This window comes from Crotalus tigris, unplaced genomic scaffold, assembly GCF_016545835.1.
Source record: "Crotalus tigris isolate CLP2741 ecotype Arizona unplaced genomic scaffold, ASM1654583v1 scf7180000018504.2861643, whole genome shotgun sequence".
In the NCBI taxonomy this organism is placed as follows: domain Eukaryota; kingdom Metazoa; phylum Chordata; class Lepidosauria; order Squamata; family Viperidae; genus Crotalus; species Crotalus tigris.
Window position 1 is genome coordinate 1,328,282 of NW_024097043.1, and position 21,252 is coordinate 1,349,533.

Genomic DNA, 21,252 nt, shown 5'->3' on the forward strand with positions numbered 1-21,252 from the left:
CACCTCCCTGTGTGAAGACTTCCTTCTGGAAACAGTAGCAGTACTGGGCCAACTTGACTGTTTGTGTGCCAGTTCTCTTGCAATGTTTGGGTTATTGGGATGCTCCGAGTTATTCTCCCTGACTGGAGTGCTGAATGGTAGTTGTGAATGATGAGTATGCCCCCTGGGTGACTCCCTGGCTGGAGTAGGCACTGGTGCCTGTATGATTTCTTGTTCCCTTGAATTCCTGTTTGGAACACTTGTGGAACCTTGAAACAGGCCGTCTGCGGCCTCTTCGTTTGGCCCCGGCTGCTGCCAACACCCTTCCCTTTGCCCATAGTAGTCCCCCTCCCCCCCCTGGAGAAAGCCCAGGAGTTTCAGAGGGTAAGTCCAGTCTCGTACGCAGCTGATCGATATGCCGCCGAAGGACACAACCATCATCCAAGGAGACCTCGTATGACAATGGACCAGTAACCTTGCATACTACAGCAGGAACCCACAAGTGACCAGACCCGTAGTTCCAGGTCCATACGGGAGCACCCACTTGCAGACACCGCGGTGCCCTGGATTGGGTGACCTTAGGAGGCAGTCTGTCCGGGTGCAACCTGTCAAGTTTGGTGATCAGTTTGCGCCCCCAACGGAATTCAGCTGGGCTTTTCCCAGTGGAAGTTGAAGGTGTGGTGCAATAAGCAAGAAGAAAGTCTGCCAACCTGTGATGCCAGTCCCCGTAGGTCAGTTTCTTTAAAGCATCCTTGGTGATGCGGACCATCCGTTTAGCCATACTGTTGGTGGAAGGGTGGAATGGTGCAGAGGTGGCATGACGAATCATGTTGGCCTATAAGAAAGCTTGAAACTCGAAAGAAGTGAATTGAGGACCATTGTCAGACACCAGGACATCAGGGAGCCCATGTGCAGCAAAAATCCCTCTCAGTACTTGAATGGTCTTGGCAGCAGTGGTGGAAGAGACAGGTACAACCTCAAGCCACTTTGAATAGCTGTCAACAAGGACCAAGAAGAATTGACCCTGAAAGGGCCCAGCGTAATCAATGTGCACCCTAGACCAAGGTGACTGTGTTTCCTCCCATCTATGTACAGGAGCCTGAGGCATTTCTGGGCGTGAGCGCTGACACAAGTGGCATCCGTGCACTTGAGCCTCTATTTCCCTGTCAAACCCTGGCCACCACAAATGGCTGACAATGCCAGGATGGCCCTCATGAAGGGAAGCCAAGACCCTAGGCCTCATTGAGGTAGGAATAACAACTCTGCTGCCCCACAGCAGACAACCCTGAAAAGTGGATAACTCATGTTTCTTAAGCTAGAAACTCTGAAACTCAGTACCTGGACAACTCTCTGGCCATCCAAACAAAACCCAGGACAATACACGAGTGAGTGTGAGGTCCGTGGCTGATTCAGCAGCCACATCCCTGGCATTTAAGGGTGACTCAGGCAACGCCTGAATGGAAAGACTGTTGATGGCAGGGGCAGGGTCAGCCTCTACCATTTGTAAAGGTAATCTACTTAGGCCATCAGCGTGGCCCATTTCCTTGCCAGGTTTGTGAACCAATGAAAAATCATAGGCTGACAGAAAGATGGACCATCTCAGCATTCTAGGGGAGATGATATGGGGAATTTGTTTGTTTGTATTAAACAACCCCAACAGAGGTTTATGGTCAGTGTAGACCATGAAGTGTCTGCCATATAGAAAATCATGGAATTTTTTAATTCCAGCAACAATGGCCAAGGCTTCTCTATCTATCTGAGCGTAGTTTCGCTCAGCAGAAGACAAAGTTCTGGAGTAATAGGCAACAGGAACCTGAGTTCCATCAGGTCTTAAATGGCTAAGTACTGCTCCCACCCCATAAGGGGAAGCATCACAAGCAATGCACACAGGAAGAGTTTCATTAAAATGTGCAAGCACATCATTTGATGTAAGTAAGGCCTTAACCTCATTGAAGCTTTCTTCATGTGCTTGTGACCACTACCAAACTGCCTGTTTGTCTAAGAGCCGATGAAGTGGTCAGCTACATTAGCTTTGTTAGGTATGAATGCATTGTAAAAGTTCAAGAGGCCCACAAAAGCTTGTAATTCAGCTTTAGATTTGGGCCTAGGAGCCTGCAGGATAGCCTTTAATTTAGACTCAGCAGGGTGAATGCCCTTGGCATCTATTCTGAATCCCAGGAAATCTGTAGAAGACACTCCAATTTTGCATTTTTCTTTTTTAAGCTTGAGGCCTGTTTTCCTGAAATGCAGCAGAACAGCCCTCAACCTCTCAGCTAAATTTTGAGTGGATTCTCCTGCTATTAGGACATCATCAAAATAGGGGCAAACCCCTGGTATACCCTACAGGGTGTTTTCCATTACGCTTTGGAAAATTCCAGGAGCTACATTTACTCCAAATTGTAGTCGTTTGACTTTGAATGCCCTCCTATGAGTTACAATAGTTTGTGCTTCAGCAGCAGCTTCATCAACAGGTAACTGTTGATAAGCCTGTGCTAAATCCAGCTTTGCAAAAACACGCCCCCCTTTGAGGGAGGCCAAAATGTGGCTGACTACAGGTACAGGATATGCATGCTGTTGCAATGCTTTGTTTAGAGTGCATTTGTAATCTGCACAGATGCGAATGTCCCCATTAGCCTTGAGAGGCGTGACTATGGGAGTTTCCCATGGACTTGAGTCAACAGGTTCTAAGACACCTTGCTGAATCAATTTGTCCAATTCAGCATCAATTTTCCCTTTCAAAGCAAAGGGTACTCTCCTTGCCTTTACTCTGATAGGAGTGACAGTGGGGTCCAGTTTCAAGGAAACTGGGGGGCCTTTGTATGCTCCCAGCTGAGGGCTGAAGACATCTGCAAATTCTTTGCAGACTTCCTGTAGACCTAATGTTTGCAAACTGTGAAGCCCTGTAACTTGTATTCCCAAGGCCTCAAACCAATCGAGTCCAATGAGACTCATGCGCTCACCCCCAACTACCAATACATCTAATGGACCTTCAAAATCCTTGTGTTGTACATTAAGGGTGGCCTCCCCCTTAACACACACCTTGGAATTTTGGAAGTCTGTTAAGACTATATTGGATGGCCTAAGCTTGGCCTGGAACCCACTGCTAGAGCAAATCTTTCTGAATGTGTGAATGGAAATAATTGAAAGTGCAGACCCAGTGTCCAGTTCCATAACCAATGGAACTCCTTGCAACTTCACCTTAAGTGACAGTTTCTTTTTAAGTGGCTTGTGTGTGCCTGTCCTATAAATGCTTCTACGTGATGCACAGAAACCCACCCTATTTTGGCTGGGGACTCTGGTACCTTTCAGGCGCAATTCTTCTCGGGGTTGTACCTTCTGACGGCCCAGACACACAGCTGCTATGTGGTCTTGCTTGCCACATGCTCTACAGATTGCAGAACGGAACTGCAGTCGGTCCTCCTGTGGCGACCTCCATACCCAAAGCACTTGGATACAGCTGAAGACTTTTCTTTGCCTTCCTTCTGTTTTCTCTCTTTGGCTGGGTAGAGATGATCCACTTCATCTTCAGGATCTTCTTCCGAGCTCTCCTGGATTCCCTCATGGTGCACGGAGACGGCTTCTGGGTTGTTCCTGATAGGCCTCATGTTCTTGACTGCCCCACCTGCTGCCTCTTCTGCAGTGACCTCTCTCCAGGCATCTTGGAATGAAATGTCCTCCTTTGCAAAGAGTCTCTGTTGCAAGTCTCTGTTCCTAAGCCCACATACAAATCGGTCTCTCAACCTTTCTTCTAAGTCTTTAAAATCACAAGGCTTAGCTGCTCTTCTTAAGGCTGCAATGTATTCTTTAGCTGATTCACCAGCTCTTTGATCCTTCTGTTCAAAAGTGTGTCTCCACGCAATAACAGACAACTTGGGCTGAAAATGTTCCTTCAATAATTTTTTTAAATCTGTATAAGTGACAGATTCAAGAGGCGCAGGGGCTGCTAAATTTTCAGCAATTTCAAATGCATCTTGACCACAGACACACAGCAAAGTAGCGGCCTTCAAGCCAACTTCCCTTACTTGATTTACTCTAAAGTAATTTTCTACCCTGGCAACATAAGACTCCCATCTTTCTGGATGCGTGACATCGAATTCAGACAGTCTCCCTATCTTCGCCATTCTTGCTTCTTTGTAAGGAAGGGGTCTATCAACCAGCTTACCTCCAGCGATGCTGTACTGGCAGGCCAGGTGCTGAGTTTAATGCCATCTTCCTCTCTTCAGGACTCCTGGGTAAGCTTACAATTCTTCTCTTTTGTTTTTGTAAGCTATCCCACCTTCGTCGCCAGTGTTGCATCCTCGAGTCAATGGCGAATGAATACAGCACATTCTGTAGTTCCAACAGCTCTTTATTGAATCTTTTCGACTCCATCACAGCTCTGAGGCTCGCAGGCCTCTCAGACTCCTTTTAACAACATCCCCAGGCAAAATGGTAACAATTAGGCGCGCTCCGCGCCTCATGCATGCGCGCGAAGTCAGCGCCAGCCAGTCTGGTCACGGGCAGCTTGCAACTGCTCGGGACAATTGCAACGTCCCGAGCCTGCCTTTGCAGGCTCAGGACACAACAGGAACCTGGACTGTAAGATCCATGAATCAAGGCAAGCTAGACGTAGTCAAAAAAGAGATGACAAGACTGAACATTGACATCTTAGGAATCAGCGAACTAAAATGGACAGGACTGGGTGAATTTAACTCAGATGACCATCAGGTATACTACTGTGGGCAAGAATCCCTCAGAAGAAATGGAGTAGCCTTCATAGTCAATAAAAGAATAGGAAAAGCAATACTGGGATACAGTCCCCAAAATGACAGAATGATCTCAATTCGAATCCAAGGCAAACCATTCAATATCACAGTAGTCCAAATCTATGCCCCAACCACTGGTGATGAAGAGGATGAAATTGACCGGTTCTATGAAGCCCTACAGCACCTTATAGAATTAACACCAAAAAATGATGTCCTTATCATCATGGGGATTGGAATGCTAAGGTAGGAAGCCAAAAGATAACCGGAATAACAGGCAAGTTTGGCCTTGGAGTACAAAATGAAGCAGGGCACAGGCTAATAGAATTTTGTCAAGAGAATACGATGGTCATAACAAACACTCTTTTCCAACAACCCAAGAGACGGCTCTACACATGGACATCACCAGACGGTCAACATAGAAATCAGATTGACTATGTGCTCTGCAGCCAAAGATTGAGAAGCTCTATAGAGTCAGTAAAAACAAGACCAGGAGCTGACTGTGGCTCAGATCATGAGCTTCTCATTGCAAAATTTAGGCTTAAATTGAAAAAAGTAGAGAAAAGCACTAGGCCACTCAGGTATGAACTAAATCATATTCCTGATGAATATACAGTAGAGGTGACAAATAGATTTAAGAAATTAGATCTGATAGACAGAGTGCCTGAAGAATTATGGATGGAAGTTCGCAACATTGTACAAGAGGTAGCAACTAAAACCATCCCAAAGAAAAAGAAATGCAAGAAAGCAAAATGGCTGTCTGAGGAAGCTTTGCAAATAGCTGAGGAAAGAAGGGAAGCAAAAGGCAAAGGAGAAAGAGAAAGATACACCCAATTTAATGCAGAATTCCAGAGAGTAGCTAGAAGAGATAAGAATTCCTTCTTAAATGAACAGTGCAAAGAAATAGAAGAAAACAACAGAATAGGGAGGACCAGAGATCTCTTCAAGAAAATTGGAGCTATGAAGGGAACGTTTCATGCAAAGATGGGCATGATAAAGGACCAAAATGGCAGAGACCTAACAGAGGCAGAAGAGATTAAGAAGAGATGGCAAAACTACACCGAAGAACTATACAAGAATGAGCTTAACATCCCAGATAACCACAATGAGATGGTCACTGACCTCGAACCAGATATCCTAGAATGTGAAGTGAAATGGGCCTTAGAAAATCTGAGCAACATCAAAGCTAGTGGAGGTGACAGTGTTCCAGCTGAGCTATTCAAAATCCTAAAAGACGATGCAGTAAAAGTGCTACACTCAATTTGCCAGCAAATTTGGAAAACTCAACAGTGGCCACAGGATTGGAAAAGGTCAGTTTACATTCCAATTCCAAAGAAAGGCAATGCCAAAGAATGTTCAAATTATCGCACCATTGCACTCATTTCACATGCTAGTAAAGTTATGCTTAAAATCCTACAACTAAACTCCAGCAGTATGTGGATCGAGAACTAACAGAAGTACAGGCAGGATTTCGAAGAGGCAGAGGAACTAGAGATCAAATTGCCAACATACGCTGGATCATGGAGAAAGCTAGGGAGTTCCAGAAAAACATCTACTTCTGATTCATTGACTATGCAAAAGCCTTTGATTGTGTGGATCACAACAAATTGTGGCAAGTTCTTAAAGAGATGGGAGTACCAGACCATCTCATTTGTCTCTTGAGAAACCTATATGCGGGTCAAGAAGCAACAGTGAGAACTGAACATGGAACCACTGATTGGTTCAAAATTGGAAAAGGAGTCTGGCAAGGCTGTATACTGTCGCCCTGCCTATTTAACTTATATGCAGAGCACATCATGAGAAAGGCAGGGCTGGATGAAACAAAAGTTGGAATTAAGATTGCTGGGAGAAATATCAACAACCTAAGATATGCAGATGATACCATCTAATGGCAGAAAGTGAAGAGGAACTAAAGAGCCTCTTGATGCGGGTAAGAAGGAGAGTGCAAAAGTTGGCTTGAAACTCAACATTAAGAAAACCAAAATCATGGCATCCGGCCCTCTCAATTCCTGGCAAATAGATGGGAAGAAATGGAGGTAGTGACAGATTTTATTTTTCTGGGCTCCAAGATCACCTCAGATGGGGACTGCAGCCAAGAAATTAAAAGACGCTTGCTCCTGGGGAGGAAAGATATGGCAAATCTAGACAGCATACTAAAAAGCAGAGACATCACCCTGCCAACAAAAGTGCGTATAGTCCAGGCCATGGTTTTCCCAGTTGCAATGTATGGCTGTGAAAGTTGGACCATAAGAAAGGCTGAGCGCCAAAGAATTGAGGCCTTTGAACTATGGTGCGGGAGAAGACTCCTGCGAGTCCCTTGGACTGCAAGGCGTTCAAACCGGTCAGTCCTAGAGGAGATCAACCCCGACTGCTCTTTAGAAGGCCAGATCCTGAAGTTGAAACTCAAATACTTTGGCCACCTGATGAGAAGGAAGAACTCACTGGAGAAGGGCCTAATGCTGGGAAAGATTGAGGGCAATAGAAGATGGGGACGACAGAGAATGAGATGGCTGGATGGAGTCACTGAAGCAGTAGGTGTGAACTTAAATGGACTCCAGAAGATGGTAGAGGACAGGAAGACCTGGAGGAATGTTGTCCATGGGGTCGCGATGGGTCGGACACAACTTCGCAATTAACAACAACAACAAAGAGCAATTGCAGCCTATCAAAGCTGTTTGGAAAGATGGCACTAAAAGTGATTCCGAGGGATTTAAAATTGGCCCTTGAGAAACATCAGAGAAGATTAATGGAATGGAAGATTAATGGATGGAAACTAACCAAAGAGAGAAGCAACCTAGAACTAAGGTGAAATTTCCTGACAGTTAGAACAATTAATCCGTGGAGCAACCGGCCTCCAGAAGCTGTGAATGCTTCAACACTGGAAGTTTTTAAGAAGAGACTAGACAGCCATTTGTCTGAAATGGTATAGGGTTTCCTGCCTTAGAAGAGGGTTGGACTAGATGACCTTCAAGGTCCCTTCCAACTTTATTATTATAATGAATTTTGAAATGCCAGAGATGGAGAAGAGTAATGTAAGTCAATTCACTGAGAGATGTTGTATTCAATTTACAAAAATGAAGAGCTGAATTGTCAGATTTGAAATAAACATACACAGTTATTTAACTATATAAATAGATATACGCTGGAGGACACGTATCTACTCATATCTCATTAATACTCCAGGGACTTCCACATGTATTTTTTCCTCTGATATAAACAATGACTTGCCCTCAGCTCAGGTTTTCTTAGGAAGGTTTTTTAGGTTTTCTCAGTAAATTTGGAGATAATTATTTTGTCGAGATACCAACAGTAGCTCCCCTAGGGAGTCAGACAGAAAGACATACTTGCTGACCCTAGCCAGTACTGGTGATCTAGCTTCTAGGCTTATTTTCTTGTTTTAAGAGGTTGCATCTTGTCCTGTTCAGGCATGCTTTTCTGTAAATGTCTCTTAATATCTTGGGAAGACACCTTCCCCTAGTGTAAGGAAATAAAAATGCAAATTGCTATACAAATTCAAAAGTGTAGGGTCCTTGCTGCTCTCTGAATCTGATTGTTTTCTTGTAGACATTTCATTACAAAACTAGGTAACATCATCACTGGTAGAAGAGAAGAAGCCACTAAAAACACCCCCACTAACACTGCCAGGGCAAGCCACTGCGTGTTAAAGAGAGACTAAACCCCACTCCCTTCTAGCACTGATGATGTTACCTAGTTGGCTAATGAAATGTCTGCAAGAAAACCAAGCTCAGAGAGCACCAAGGACCCCACCGTTCAATTCTGAGCTACAAACATTCCCTTCTATAAGTTCAGTGGTGGAAATTGAAAAACTGGGAACATTCAGAAAGGGATAAAAAGAGCAAACCTTCTGTCATTATTTAAAATTAGGCCAGATATGATGCAAGGTCTGGTGATATTTTTAGGAATGCAGCTGGCAGAGGATGGTGAATCAGAGGGGAAAGGTGGACATTTTTATGCTCTGCTAAGGTACTGTTCCACAAAAGAGCATTATCTGTTTCTTAAGAGAATGTTGAAAGTGCAAGAATTAAGATTTCAATTTTTCCCCTCCTCCACATGATAATTCAGTCAAAGTCAGTAATTTTGCGGTCTAATTGTCCCAAATAATTAATGTAGCAACTTCTGACAGAGGAGAAAGAGGCCTAAATGGATCAGCTCTGACTCAAGGCAAATTAGAGAATCAAAATTTGAGGCTAATTTGATTTAAGCTGTGATGTGACAGCCAACAGAATTAAATCAAGATATTATATTATCCCATTTAACCCCAATCTTCTTTTTAAAAAAGATCAGTTGACTGTAATAGAAAAGCTTTGAAACATCTGCAGGTGCTTCATTTTTCAGCAGTAGGGGATGAAGGATTCAGGGATGATGGACCCTTCAAAGAATATTAACCTTGCCAGGTTTCATATATCTTTGAGGGACTCATTGCAGTAAATTTCTGAAATACTCTCACACTGTATATCTTTCCCAGGACGGAGGAAAGACAAAAGAGCTGCCAATTTTTCTAATGTGCTCAACCAAGGCAGAAAACATTCTACTTCAAGTTTAAAAAATCCCACTTATTTGACTTCATTATTTATTTATTTATTAAATGTATATGCCATTCATCTCACTGTCGAGCAACTCGGGGAGGAGGGGTGACTTAGCTACTATTTGCTCATTTGTAGTAACAAGTTTGGCATGATGGGACAATAGGGTTTGCTGGCTTTGATCAGTGGGTGTCTGGGTGACAAAAAGACTGTTCACAATCTTGACTCCTCATAGAGGAGACAAGGAAGCAACTATCTTGCCATTAAGAGGCAATGTAGTTGTACTGTCTCTGATTACTAGGTTTTATAAGATGTTAGGAGGGTTGACATATTAAGAATTTGAAATAAAGTTTGAAAGGGAAATGAAACTTGACCCATCATCACTAACAAGACACATCACTGTGTCAGAAATACAGTTTGCTGGCAATACCCAAAGTTAGTTAGCTAGCAAAATACAACGAAATACAATGCTCCTCAGACAGAAAGGCCAAAATAAATTAGGCTGACCCAGAGAAAAAAAATAGCATTTGTAGCTTTACCATTTCTATTTTAAAAAAACTATAAACATTTAAGACAACATCTGCAAATATTTGGTTAATATTTACTCATGCATAGTCAAGAAACTTAATTCTGCCCCAACATGCAGAATTTTGAAGTGAGGTTTTATCAAATAATGTACAGCCTTAAACATTAAGACAGTTGACAGACAGGCTGAATTTCCAGTGTATTGGTGAGATTTTCACAGGAATGTGTTATCTTATTATCATCTGTGTCTCCCTAAAACAAGTCTTCTGGGAAATTTAATGAGCTGGCTGGCTTCTCATGTCACTATCACAGATTTCAACACTCCATTCATGACACACCCCTTCCACCAAGATTCATCACTTATGAAAATGAAGTTGTAGCACTATCTTGCTTAAAATAACTTCTGGAATAATAGAAAGGGCTCCAGAAGACAGGCTTCAGATACAGAAGGATCTGGACAGACTTGAACACTGGGCACTAACTAACAAAATGAAATTCAATGGTGAAAAAAGCAAGGTTCTACATTTAGGCAAGAAAAACCACATGCACAAGTACAGCATAGGTGGCACCAGGCTCAATAGTAGTAACTGTGAGAGGGACCTCGGAGTCCTAGTAGACAATCACTTAAATATGAGCCAGCAGTGTGCTGCAGCTGCCAAAAAGGCCAACACAGTGCTAGGCTGCATTAACAGAGGGATAGAATCAAGATCACGTGAAGTATTAAGACCACTCTTTAATGCCTTGGTAAGGCCACACTTGGAATACTGCATCCAGTTTTGGTCACCACGATGTAAAAAAGATGTTGAGACTCTAGAAAGAGTACAGAGAAGAGCAACAAAGATGATTAGGGGACTGGAGGCTAAAATATATAAGGAACGGTTGCTAGAATTGGGTATGTCTAGTTTAACGAAGAAAAGGACAAGGGGGGACATGATAGCAGTATTCCAATATCTCAGGGGCTGCCATAAAGAAGAGGGAATTAAGCTATTTTCCAAAGCACCTGAAGGCAGGACAAGAAGCAACGGGTGGAAAATAATCAAGGAGAGAAGCAACCTAGAACTAAGGAGAAACTTCCTGACAGTGAGAACAACTAATCAGTGGAACAGCTTGCCTCCAGAAGCAGTAAATGCTCCAACACTGGAAGTTTTTAAGAAGAGACTTGACAGCCATTTGTCCGAAATGGTGTAGGGTTTCCTGCCCGAGCAGGGGGTTGGACTAGATGACCTCCAAGGTCCCTTCCAACTTTACTATTATTATTATTATTATTATTATTATTATTATTATTATTATTATTATTATTATTATTATTAGATTTGCAAAGTGCTTCAAAAAGCTGTCAAATCCATTGCAGTGTTCATAATTTGCTGCTTCCAAATGGGCCTTTGATTTGATTCATGAATTATGATATGTAAAGAAGATGTGTGTGTATGTTTGTGTGTGTTTGTGTGGATGGTGGATAGGTCATTGTGATGGCAGCCCCATCTCTTTGGTACTTGCTTGTTCACAATGCTCTGTCTGCCTGTTGCATTTTTGACACACTCTTCCCTGGACACTCCTGGTTTATGAATATGCTTTGTTTGGGTGATTCGCCTAAACATTTGTCAATAATATTTTCAAAAATGCAAACTTAATGAAGAAAATACTGCAGAAAAAAAATCCAAGTATTTCTAAAAAGCGCTAATGCTTATAAGATGTGAATTATTTCCAAACTGAGTTCCCCAACCAAGAAATGATATAAATTTATAGTCCTGCATAAAAATCTGGTGATTATTTACGGAAGGCCGTGAACTTGTTGGAAGTCATGTATAGTATTCTGTTTTTATGTTGTGTAATATTTATACAAAGAACTTCTACATAGACCTCTGAAGTTGCATCAGCAAAATAACCTAGGGAACATTTAGTTTGGACCTGGTCTAAAGCCTTATCTACACTGCCTAGTTGCCCCATTTCAGAAAAGCCTCGTAACTGATTTTGGAGGGAGAAATGGATGACATTGCCATCTATTAAACCCTTACTCACCTTCAAAGTGACTTCAATGTGCATTTCTCTCTTCTACATCTGAAGTACACATTTTCTTGTTACGTTCAAATCAACCTACTATGGGCTAATCATTGCAATTGCAAACCTCATCTACATGCCTCGTACCTGTAATTTAAAGTCTTGGACACTTGTCTCTACAATTTATGCTCTACGTACCTTGTCCTTCCTCCCATCTTTTAAATCTTCTTGACTTTTGCTTTTCTGGTTCAAATGTTGATTTAACTTGAAAAAAACTTTGCCTTTTGACTACAAAGGACTTGTCTGTATATTGCACTACAAAGGTTTTCCTCACAGATTCAGATCAAGAAATCCATGTTGATACCACATATAATGAATCTGAAACAGTGGCTAAGATGCTGAACCTCCCATAGGGAAACCTAAGTCTATTTTAATCCATGAATCTACCAGTCTCTCTTCCTAGTCCAATCTACTCTAGAATGTGATCTATCAAAAAGATATATATAGTCCTCCTGATACTAATTTATGCCATTTCTTAGGGTACAAGATGTTGCATGATTTCCGTCTTCCCTCAGGTTGTGTGGGAATGTACCTATTTTCACATAAGTATATTCTGTGTGGTTGGATTATTTGTATAATCCACTAAAACATAGTTGTGACCTGTATTTGAATTGTCAGACTTATTAGAAGGCTTGATAAGATTGCTATTTCTGGTGGAAAATAAAATGAAGGGTAAATACATGTCGGTTGCCAAGCGCCTGAATCCTGATCATGTGGCCATGGGGACGCTGCAACAGTTGTAAATGCAAGAACTGATTGTAAGTAACTTTAACTTAAATGAATGGTCATAAGTCGAGGACTACCTGTAAAATTCTTTGACTTAAATTAAAAGTCCCTTATCAGGTACATCTTCCCAAGGAAAACAAAATGATAGCTCTGCTCATTTAGCTATCTGCTAAATGATAGCTCCAGTTAAATGCTTGGAATATTCGGTACAAAGAGCGTTGTAAGGGTAACCAGATGAGATAAGTGTTAACTAGGACAATAAGGGATTAACATACAGTGTTGGGAACTCTGTGGTTATTGAGACATTACAGCAGTATTTCTCAACCATGGCATCTCTAAGATGTGTGCACTTCAATTCCCAGAATTCTCCAGCCAGCATACTAGGAGTTGCAATTCTGGGAGTTGAACTCCATGCATCTTAAAATTTCTAAGGTTGACAAAAACTGAGCCAAAGAAATGTTGTAGCTTCAGATACAGTTTCTTTGACACTTTAACTTAAGGATGCCATTGCATCCATACTCATTACCACTTTTTTCACTTTATTTCCATGCACATTAGCCTGCATATGTGGTAAATTAATCAAAATCAAATTAAATGTATATGCATATTAAATTATATTATAATTTTTCTAAATCTATAAAGAGGTAGTGCATCTGCTCCCCTTTTTAGATTTCTCCTTGCCCACAGTACTGAACAATAAGACAATTTATGCTTTTTTGTCCATTTTAAAGAAATTAAAAAATAGTCTCACAATAGCATTCCCTCTTCCAACTTTCCTGACTATGTTGCTTGATATAGTTTGGGTTAACAGAAAGTAATTGGTCTAAAGTCAACCAGTGAGCTTCCATGATGCAAAAGAGACTTAACCCTGGTTCTTATCTAACACCTTACCCACTGTCAGATACAAGCAATCAAAGCATTTCCCAGAATAGGCTAAAGCAACTCTTTTATTATCGAACACCTATTTACAAGAATCTCACCACACTGACTGCCTTCCCTTGGGAAATGGCAGAGAGTTTTATCTCAGATGTTTCCTCCCCTGAATCAACCCCATGCTGGAATGTTTCTTTACTCCACCTAAAGGGTCCCCCTGTTCTTCAGCTGGTGATGCCATCACACGTACTACCACTACACTGTCTCTACCACTACACATTTAGGCCAGAATCCAGCCCTGTATCATCTGAAAGACTTTGGCTGAAAGCAGTCCTGATGAATGGCTGCCTACCTTCTGCTTGAACACTTCATTGTCCCCAATTCAGGTCTGAGCCTGGTGCTGAGGCCAATGAAGAACACCAGACACGAGGTGCAGGTTTTGTTTCCTTTTATTGAAGCGCTCCAAGAAAAGTGGTCCTGGCCAAAATGTCAAGGAACCTTCAACAATAGGATTAAGAAAGATTTATACATTTTCACTAAAGCAGAAGGCGGAATAAGGCAAGATATATAAGAAATATCATCTAATAAACATTTTAATAACAATCCAAAAATTATTCTATTGGTCTCTACCCGTCCCTATTCCTAAGCCTTGGCTAATAAATGCTTTAGGAGTTATCTAATACACATTCTATTTGCTCCAGGCCCCTCTGTCCCTAATGTTGAGCTGAGGTCTGCAAGATGCCTAACTCTTTGTTACTTTTTTCAGCTTTCTAATCACTCAGAATTGTTACAGGCTTTACAGGGTATATTCCCTGTGAATAAGCATTCTTTGTTCTTGCCAAACAGACTCCACAATTACAGGCTTCCAGTCTCCTTTCAAGTGTATACCATAACCTTGCTTTATTTTAGCAGACAGCCTGTTATTCCTCCCCTTTGAATCTGAAAATGATTTAATTTTCCAAGATTCACCCCACCTCAATATCCATGTACAGAGAGACCACGTAGTTTGCTTACAGGCAGAAAGGCAAAGCAGAAAGGCAAAGCATTGTAATCCACAACAGGTTATTAAGAGAACAATGGCTATACCCACCAGAGTCATTATTAGGGTTCTTAACCAGCTGAAATCAGGTAACCATCCTGTCAGCCAATGCCTCCAGCCTTCCCATTCTTTCATGTGGGGGATTGCAGCTATCTTTGCTATGTGTGCAGCTTGGTATTGGATTTCCTCTGATTTGTCTGGAATATACACACAGCATTATTGTCCAATTAATTCACACACATCTCCTTTGGATGCCAATACAATATCTAAAGCCATTCTATTCCAAATTGTCATTTGTCGTATAGCTTCTTGTTTTTTTGCTGCAGCAACAAAGCACTCCCCTGTCTCATTAGCTAGAATTTCCACCACTGACTGTATACAATACATGACATTATTGAGGGATTGGAGCCCACCAAACCAGGTAAGGGGTTGGTAGTCCTTTAGGTACTTTCTGGATTGTTCAAGGTCTCTATAGTTTCTAATCTTCCCTTCAGGTAAAGTGGGTGTAATATAGGTGGATGGGGGGAGCACAGCTACATAACTAGTCCCCTTCCAGTTTTTCAGAAGACACTTACAGGCACGCTTATAGGCAAAATACTGTCCCACTAAAGTGCACCTTATTATGTTTTTATCATAGTATCTATTTTGTACCCATATGGTCTTGTGAATAGGGTTAATACCCAGCAAAGTTAGTGGGTTTCCACATTGGACCTAGCTCTTCCTGTCATAGCTCATTAGTAATTAGCATAGGCTGACATTGGAATATAGTTGTCCACTTGGGCCAAACACATCTAGCGTAGGTTGCAATTAAATCCAGACCCCTGGCCAATTTCCCAGTTTCATCATATGGGGTATAGTATGAACCCCAAAAGGTGTTCTCGACTTCCTGCCTGATGGTGTAGTGTAGTTCCATAACACCTGTCTTTGTTAATCAACAACATAATCACAGATGGAGGATCTTATATCTATGTCATGGTGGCTGAACCCAGAGCCACAAAAACAACAATGTCCTTTAGTTACCACTACATGTAAGAACTCGGTGTTATTGCCCTTTAAATTTGTTGAATTTCCTCATGTGTCAAATGTTCGGTCCTTAAGCCATCTGAAATCTGCTTTCTCCCCTTTCTGCCATCTGATTAAAGTTTAATGGCTGAAGAATCAGAGGGAGTCCATGTTCTGAGCTTACAAGCATCAAAGTGCAGATCCAATATTTGGACTGTCCCACAGCTGTGGCAACTATTTCTGACATTGCTAGAAATGAATTAAGTTGTCGTCCACTGAGATTATGTCTGGAATTAGTCCATACATTTGTCCCATATCCCCTAGGCATGGAAAGAATGACCCAAAGACTAATGAGGCTGCATCAGTTTGCCTTTCCTGTCCTCATAATTTTGATTAGCTGAGGGAGGCCAAAGAAATGTTTGCTCAGATAAACAGATTGAGAGCAAGGGGAAAGTATGATATGTCCCTTTATAGTCAGTTTAGACCATTAGGTCTATCTTCTGAATCCAATGCCGCTTATGCCAAACTAGGCCTTCACAGTTTGGGTCTTCATTTAGGCTCCTTTGTTTTGGTCTCTGATATTCCCTTTGTCTGTAATAAAGAGGGTGTCAACTTTAAAAATGAGCATGGCTGTAGCCATCTTCCTTATTCATTTTCAGTTGACACATAGAAAGGCAGGAGGAGGGATTGCCAGGTGCTTCGCTAGTCTAAGTAAACTTTTATCCAGTGGGAACCAAGGTCATCGGCTGCTGCCGAGACTGCAGGCTGGGTGTTTCGTGAAAAGCCTATCAAGAAGATGTATTGGGGAACATAGTTGCTTGCATAGCCTTAGGGATGAGATTTCTTAACTTTGGACAGGTAACCCCTGAGTTATGAGTGTTCACTTAACGCTCATTCAAAGTTACGTGATGAGTGCCCTCTAGTGCTTATGAGCAAGTCCCGAAGTTACGAATATTACAGCACCATGGCAGTCGTTTGCCCGTATGAGTGAACACAATGGCTTTGCAACATTCACCCTGGTTATTCCCTCCCTCCCCACCCTTGCCCCAGGTCTCCCTAGGCACCAGGCCTTCAACAATCACCCTGCGAAGATCGAGTCCTTCTCTTTCTTGGCTGTTCCAGGCCTTCGGTGCATTCGCAGAGAATGGAGGCCTAAAGTAACACAAGATCATATGAGATCAGTGGTGCAGAAGTGTTCGCCAGCCTCAGATATGGCTGGCAGTGCCCTGCAAAAGGCCTCCGGAGTCTGGATTAGGCTGCAGCAGGGCGCGTAAGCATTCCCCAGCCTTAGATCCGGGCAGCAGCGGCCTGGAAAAGCATTCTGGAGCCTGGATCGGGACACGGGGGGCATGGAAGCATTCCCAGTCCGAAGTCCAGACAGCAGCATCCTGGAAAAGACCTCCGGAATCTGGATTGGGCTATGGCAGGGCGCAGAAGTGTTCCCCGGCCTTAGATCCAAGTGGCACCAGGAACAACAGCAGAGAGGAAATGGATCTTTTTCAGGTGAGTCCGGCATGGCATGAAGGGAGGGGGAAGCATGCGGTATCTTAGTGGGTCGGGGAGGCCTTGAGGGCCTGTTCTATCACTAGACCCTCCATGGCCTTCCCCACTGAAATACCTTATGTTCACTTAATGAGCCATGTGCATTTTAACGAGCAAGAGAGTAATTTCATTCAAGGTATGAGATTCACTCTACGAGTTTTCGAGTTACAAGTGTAATGGTCAGGCTCCATTACACTCGTAACTCGGGGACTACCTGTATTGGGGAATTGTTATGTGTGTCTTCAGACTTGATTTCACTTTTCATGTGCCGATACTTTGTAACTAATAAACATGTTCTTTGAGGAATTTGCAAGCCTCGAGTTCTGCTTTATTTGTCTCTCTCTGTCGGAACCATGACATTAAACCAAGTCTCATAAAACTTTGTACACCCGGGGTGCTGGGCCCTGACCGCCTACCCACTCACTTTTCGGAGAGTGGTAAAGACTCAGCGAAGACTCGAGATGGAGGAGAAAATTGAAACCGCTGCTAGCCGCAATGGGACTCAGGCTGTCAGAGTGCAGGCAGGTGCTCCAGCCACAGAGGAGGAGTCACTGGCAGGGTCTTGGCCAAAAGCCAAGTTGATCCAACCTGGGAAGGTTGATCCAACAGGAAGGAGCTATAGCCCTAGCAGACCTCTTCCAAGCTGAGACTGCCCATCAGTGCAAGAGCACTCCTGTTACCACTGGAGAGAGCTCTTATTGCTGCCATCCCAGGGTTCTTCATCTGCAGATGGCAAGAAAGGGGTCAATGGGATGGAATGACTCCAGTGAGTCCACAGCCCCTCACTCGAATAGCTGAAAGAGAAGTTTGGCTGGCTGGAGGTAAAAGATATGATTCCTGTTGCCCAAGAGGTGGATGCCATGGGGGAAAATGCCAAGAGCTACCCATCTCTTCCTCCCACTCACTGGAGCTCCAGCCCAACTGCTGGAGCCCATGCTACTTCACCCATCCTCCATGCAGTTGTGATACCAAGCTCTGTATCCAGCCAAGTCCATTGCTACAGCCTCAGGATACCAGTCCTGAAGCCCAGCCAAGAGGAGTCTGGACAGTGATTCAGCCATATCCCTAGGACCAGCAAACCACCCAAGCCCAGCAGTTGGTGCAAGCAGCTCCACCGAGGTTCGAGCCACCTCCCATCAAGCTCACATTTGATGGGGATCCTGAGAAACTGACCTTCTTCTTAAACCAGGTGTGGGTTCATTTAGATCGCTATGCTTATGCCTACTGGATGGGGCTATGATGGCGAATGCTATGGTGGCAAATTTAGAGAGGAAGCGGCCGACTTGGTGACCAACTTCTATGATGAAGGGGTTCCTGAATTGCACAACATTAATCTTCATGGAGCAACTGAGAGGTCAGTTTGAAGATCAATCCTGAGTCCTGCTGGCTGAGAAAGAAATCCACTGCCTGAAGCAAAGAGGTCGCCCCACAAAGGAGTATGTCCATGAATTCAGGAGAATTGCTAACTGGCTGGGGCAGTGGCCTGATCGATCACTGATCAACTACTTCAAACGGACTAGACTGCTTCAAGCCTGCATCATTCAAAGTCTTCCTTGCCTGCTACGTGAGTATGGCAGTGGTGCTAGACATCAAGCTGGACCACTCCCAAAAGTCCAGCACCACCGAAGGGGACTGCCAGGTGCTTCAGTAGTCTAAATAAACTTTTATCCTGTGGGAACCAAGGTCATCAGCTGTTCCTGAGGCTGCAGGCTGGGCATTTCGTGAAAAGCCTGCCAAGATCATGTATTGGGGAATGTAGTTGCTTGCATAGCCTTAGGGGTGGGATTTCTTAACTTTGTACTCACACCCATTAGGATTAAGCCTCGAAGAGTGCTTTTTGCTCTAAAGAGTAAAATTGATGCAGAGCTAGACAGGCTGCTCCAGCAAGGAATCTTAGAGCCTGTGGACAGTAGTCCATGGGAAACCCCCATAGTCACACCTCTAAAAGCAAATGGAGAAGTCCGAATTTGTGTGGACTATAAATGTATATTTAACAAAGCGCTGCAATAGCATGCATATCCAGTGCCTGTGGTGAGCCACATTCTGGCCTCTCTCAAGGGGGGGTGAATCTTTGCAAAGCTTGATTTGGCACAGGCCTACCAATAGCTACCTGTTGATGAGGCAACAGCTGAGGCCCAAACAATAGTGACGCACCGGGGAGACTTTAAAGTGAAAAGGCTGCAGTTTGGGGTTAATGTGGCCCCTGGCATCTTCCAAAGTGTGATGGAATGAACACTCCATTGTATTCCTGGCGTCTGTCTCTACTTCGATGACGTCCTCATTGCTGGGGAGTCATCTGTGAATTTGGCTGAAAAGCTAAGGGCTGTCTTGCTTCATTTCCGCCAAGTGAGGCTGAAGCTAAAGCAAGATAAGTATAAAATTGGATTTACCTCAGCTGAATTTCTGGGGTTCCGTATTGATGCTGAGGGCATCCATCCTGCTGAATCCAAGCTTCAAGCAATTCAGCAGGCCCCAAGTCCCAAGTCCAAAAGCAAACTTCAGGCTTTTCTGGGACTCTTAAATTTTTATCATGCATTCCTTCCCCACAAGACTGCAGTGGCTAAGCTGTTACACCAACTCTTGGATAAACAGGCCCCATGGCAGTGGACTAAGGTCCATGAAAAGGGCTTTACAGAGGTCAAGGCCTTGCTCTCTTCAAATGTGGTTTTAGCGCATTTCAATGAGCAATTCCCTCTGTGCATCGCCTGTGATGCATCACCCTATGGGGTTGGGGCAGTGCACAGTCATCTGAAGGCTGATGGGACACAAGTCCCTATGGCCTACTATTCCAGGACTCTGTCTTCTACAGAGCGTAATTATGCTCAGATTGACAGAGAAGCTTTAGCCATAGTGGCTGGAATAAAGAAGTTCCATGACTTCTTATATGGCCATCACTTCACGGTCTACACAGACCATAAGCCTCTGCTGGGTTTGTTTACCACAAACAAACAAACCCCACACATAATCTCTCCTAGAATGCTGAGATGGTCAATTTTCCTGTCAGCATATGATTACACTTGGGTTCACAAACCAGGCAAAAAAATGGGCCATGCAGATGGCCTCAGCAGATTACCTCTACAGCAGATAGAGGCAGATCCTGCTCCTGCTCTTCACATTCTCTCCATTCAGGAATTGCCTGAATCTCTCCTCAATGCTAGGGACATGGCTGCAGAAACTGCCACTGATCACACGCTCACACGCGTGCTGACATGGGTGTTGTCAGGCTGGCCTGATACATGTCCTGGTGCAGAATTCCAGGGCTTCTGGCAAAGGAAGCACGAGCTTTCCACTTTCAAGGTTGCCTTTTATGGGGTAGCAGGGTAGTCATCCCAGCCTCATTGAAGACTAGAGTCTTGCTCTCTCTGCATGAGGGACATCCGGGAATAGTCTGGATGAAAGCGCTTGCATGCAGCCATCTCTGATGACTGGGGCTCGGTAAAGAAATTGAGGCCCAGGTTCATGGGTGCCAAGTGTGCCAACAGTCCAGGCCTGAAATGCCTCAGGCTCCTGTACATAGGTGGGAGGAAACACATGCCTCTTGATCGAGGGTTCATATCAACTATGCTGGGCCCTTTCAGGGGCAATTCTTCCTTCTCCTCTTTGACAGCCATTCCAAGTGGCTAGAGGTGGTGCCTGTTTCCTCCACTACTACTGCTAGGACCATCCAGGAATCTTCACTTCACATGGACTTCCAGATGTCCTGGTTTCAGGCAATGGACCCCAATTCACTTCTTCTGAGTTTCAGGCTTTTCTATAGGCCAACTTGATCTGGCACTCTATTTCAGCACTGTTTCATCCATCTTCCAATGGCCAGACTGAGAGGATGGTGCGTACAACCAAAGATACTCTGAAGAGAATCACCCATGGCAGCTGGCATCACAGGTTAGCTGACTTTCTTCTTTGCCAATGCACCACACCTTGCACAGCCACTGGGAAGAGCCCAGCAGAACTCCGCTGGGGTCGCTGTCTCATCACCAAACTGGACAGGTTGCACCCAGACCATGGGCACCTAGGAGACTACAGGTGGGCGATCCGGTCTGGGCAAGGAACTATGGACCTGGACATCTCTGGGTCACAGCAGTGGTATGCAAGGTCTCTGGGCCACTTTCATACGAAGTGGCTTTGGATGATGGTCGTGTGATCCGACGTCACATTGACCAGCTACACTGGATGCTTCCCAGCCACACTTCCACTCCTGGCTCTGCTCTTGGGGGGGGAGGAC

At 43.8% G+C, this 21,252-nt stretch overlaps 2 pseudogenes; one reads left to right on the forward strand and one right to left on the reverse strand.

Annotated features, from left to right (window-relative positions):
* Positions 1-577: 577 nt before the first annotated feature.
* On the reverse strand, positions 578-17,965 carry LOC120312493 (annotated as a pseudogene).
* Positions 17,966-18,241: 276 nt separating this feature from the next.
* LOC120312494 lies at positions 18,242-20,976 on the forward strand (annotated as a pseudogene).
* The last annotated feature ends 276 nt before the right edge of the window (positions 20,977-21,252 follow it).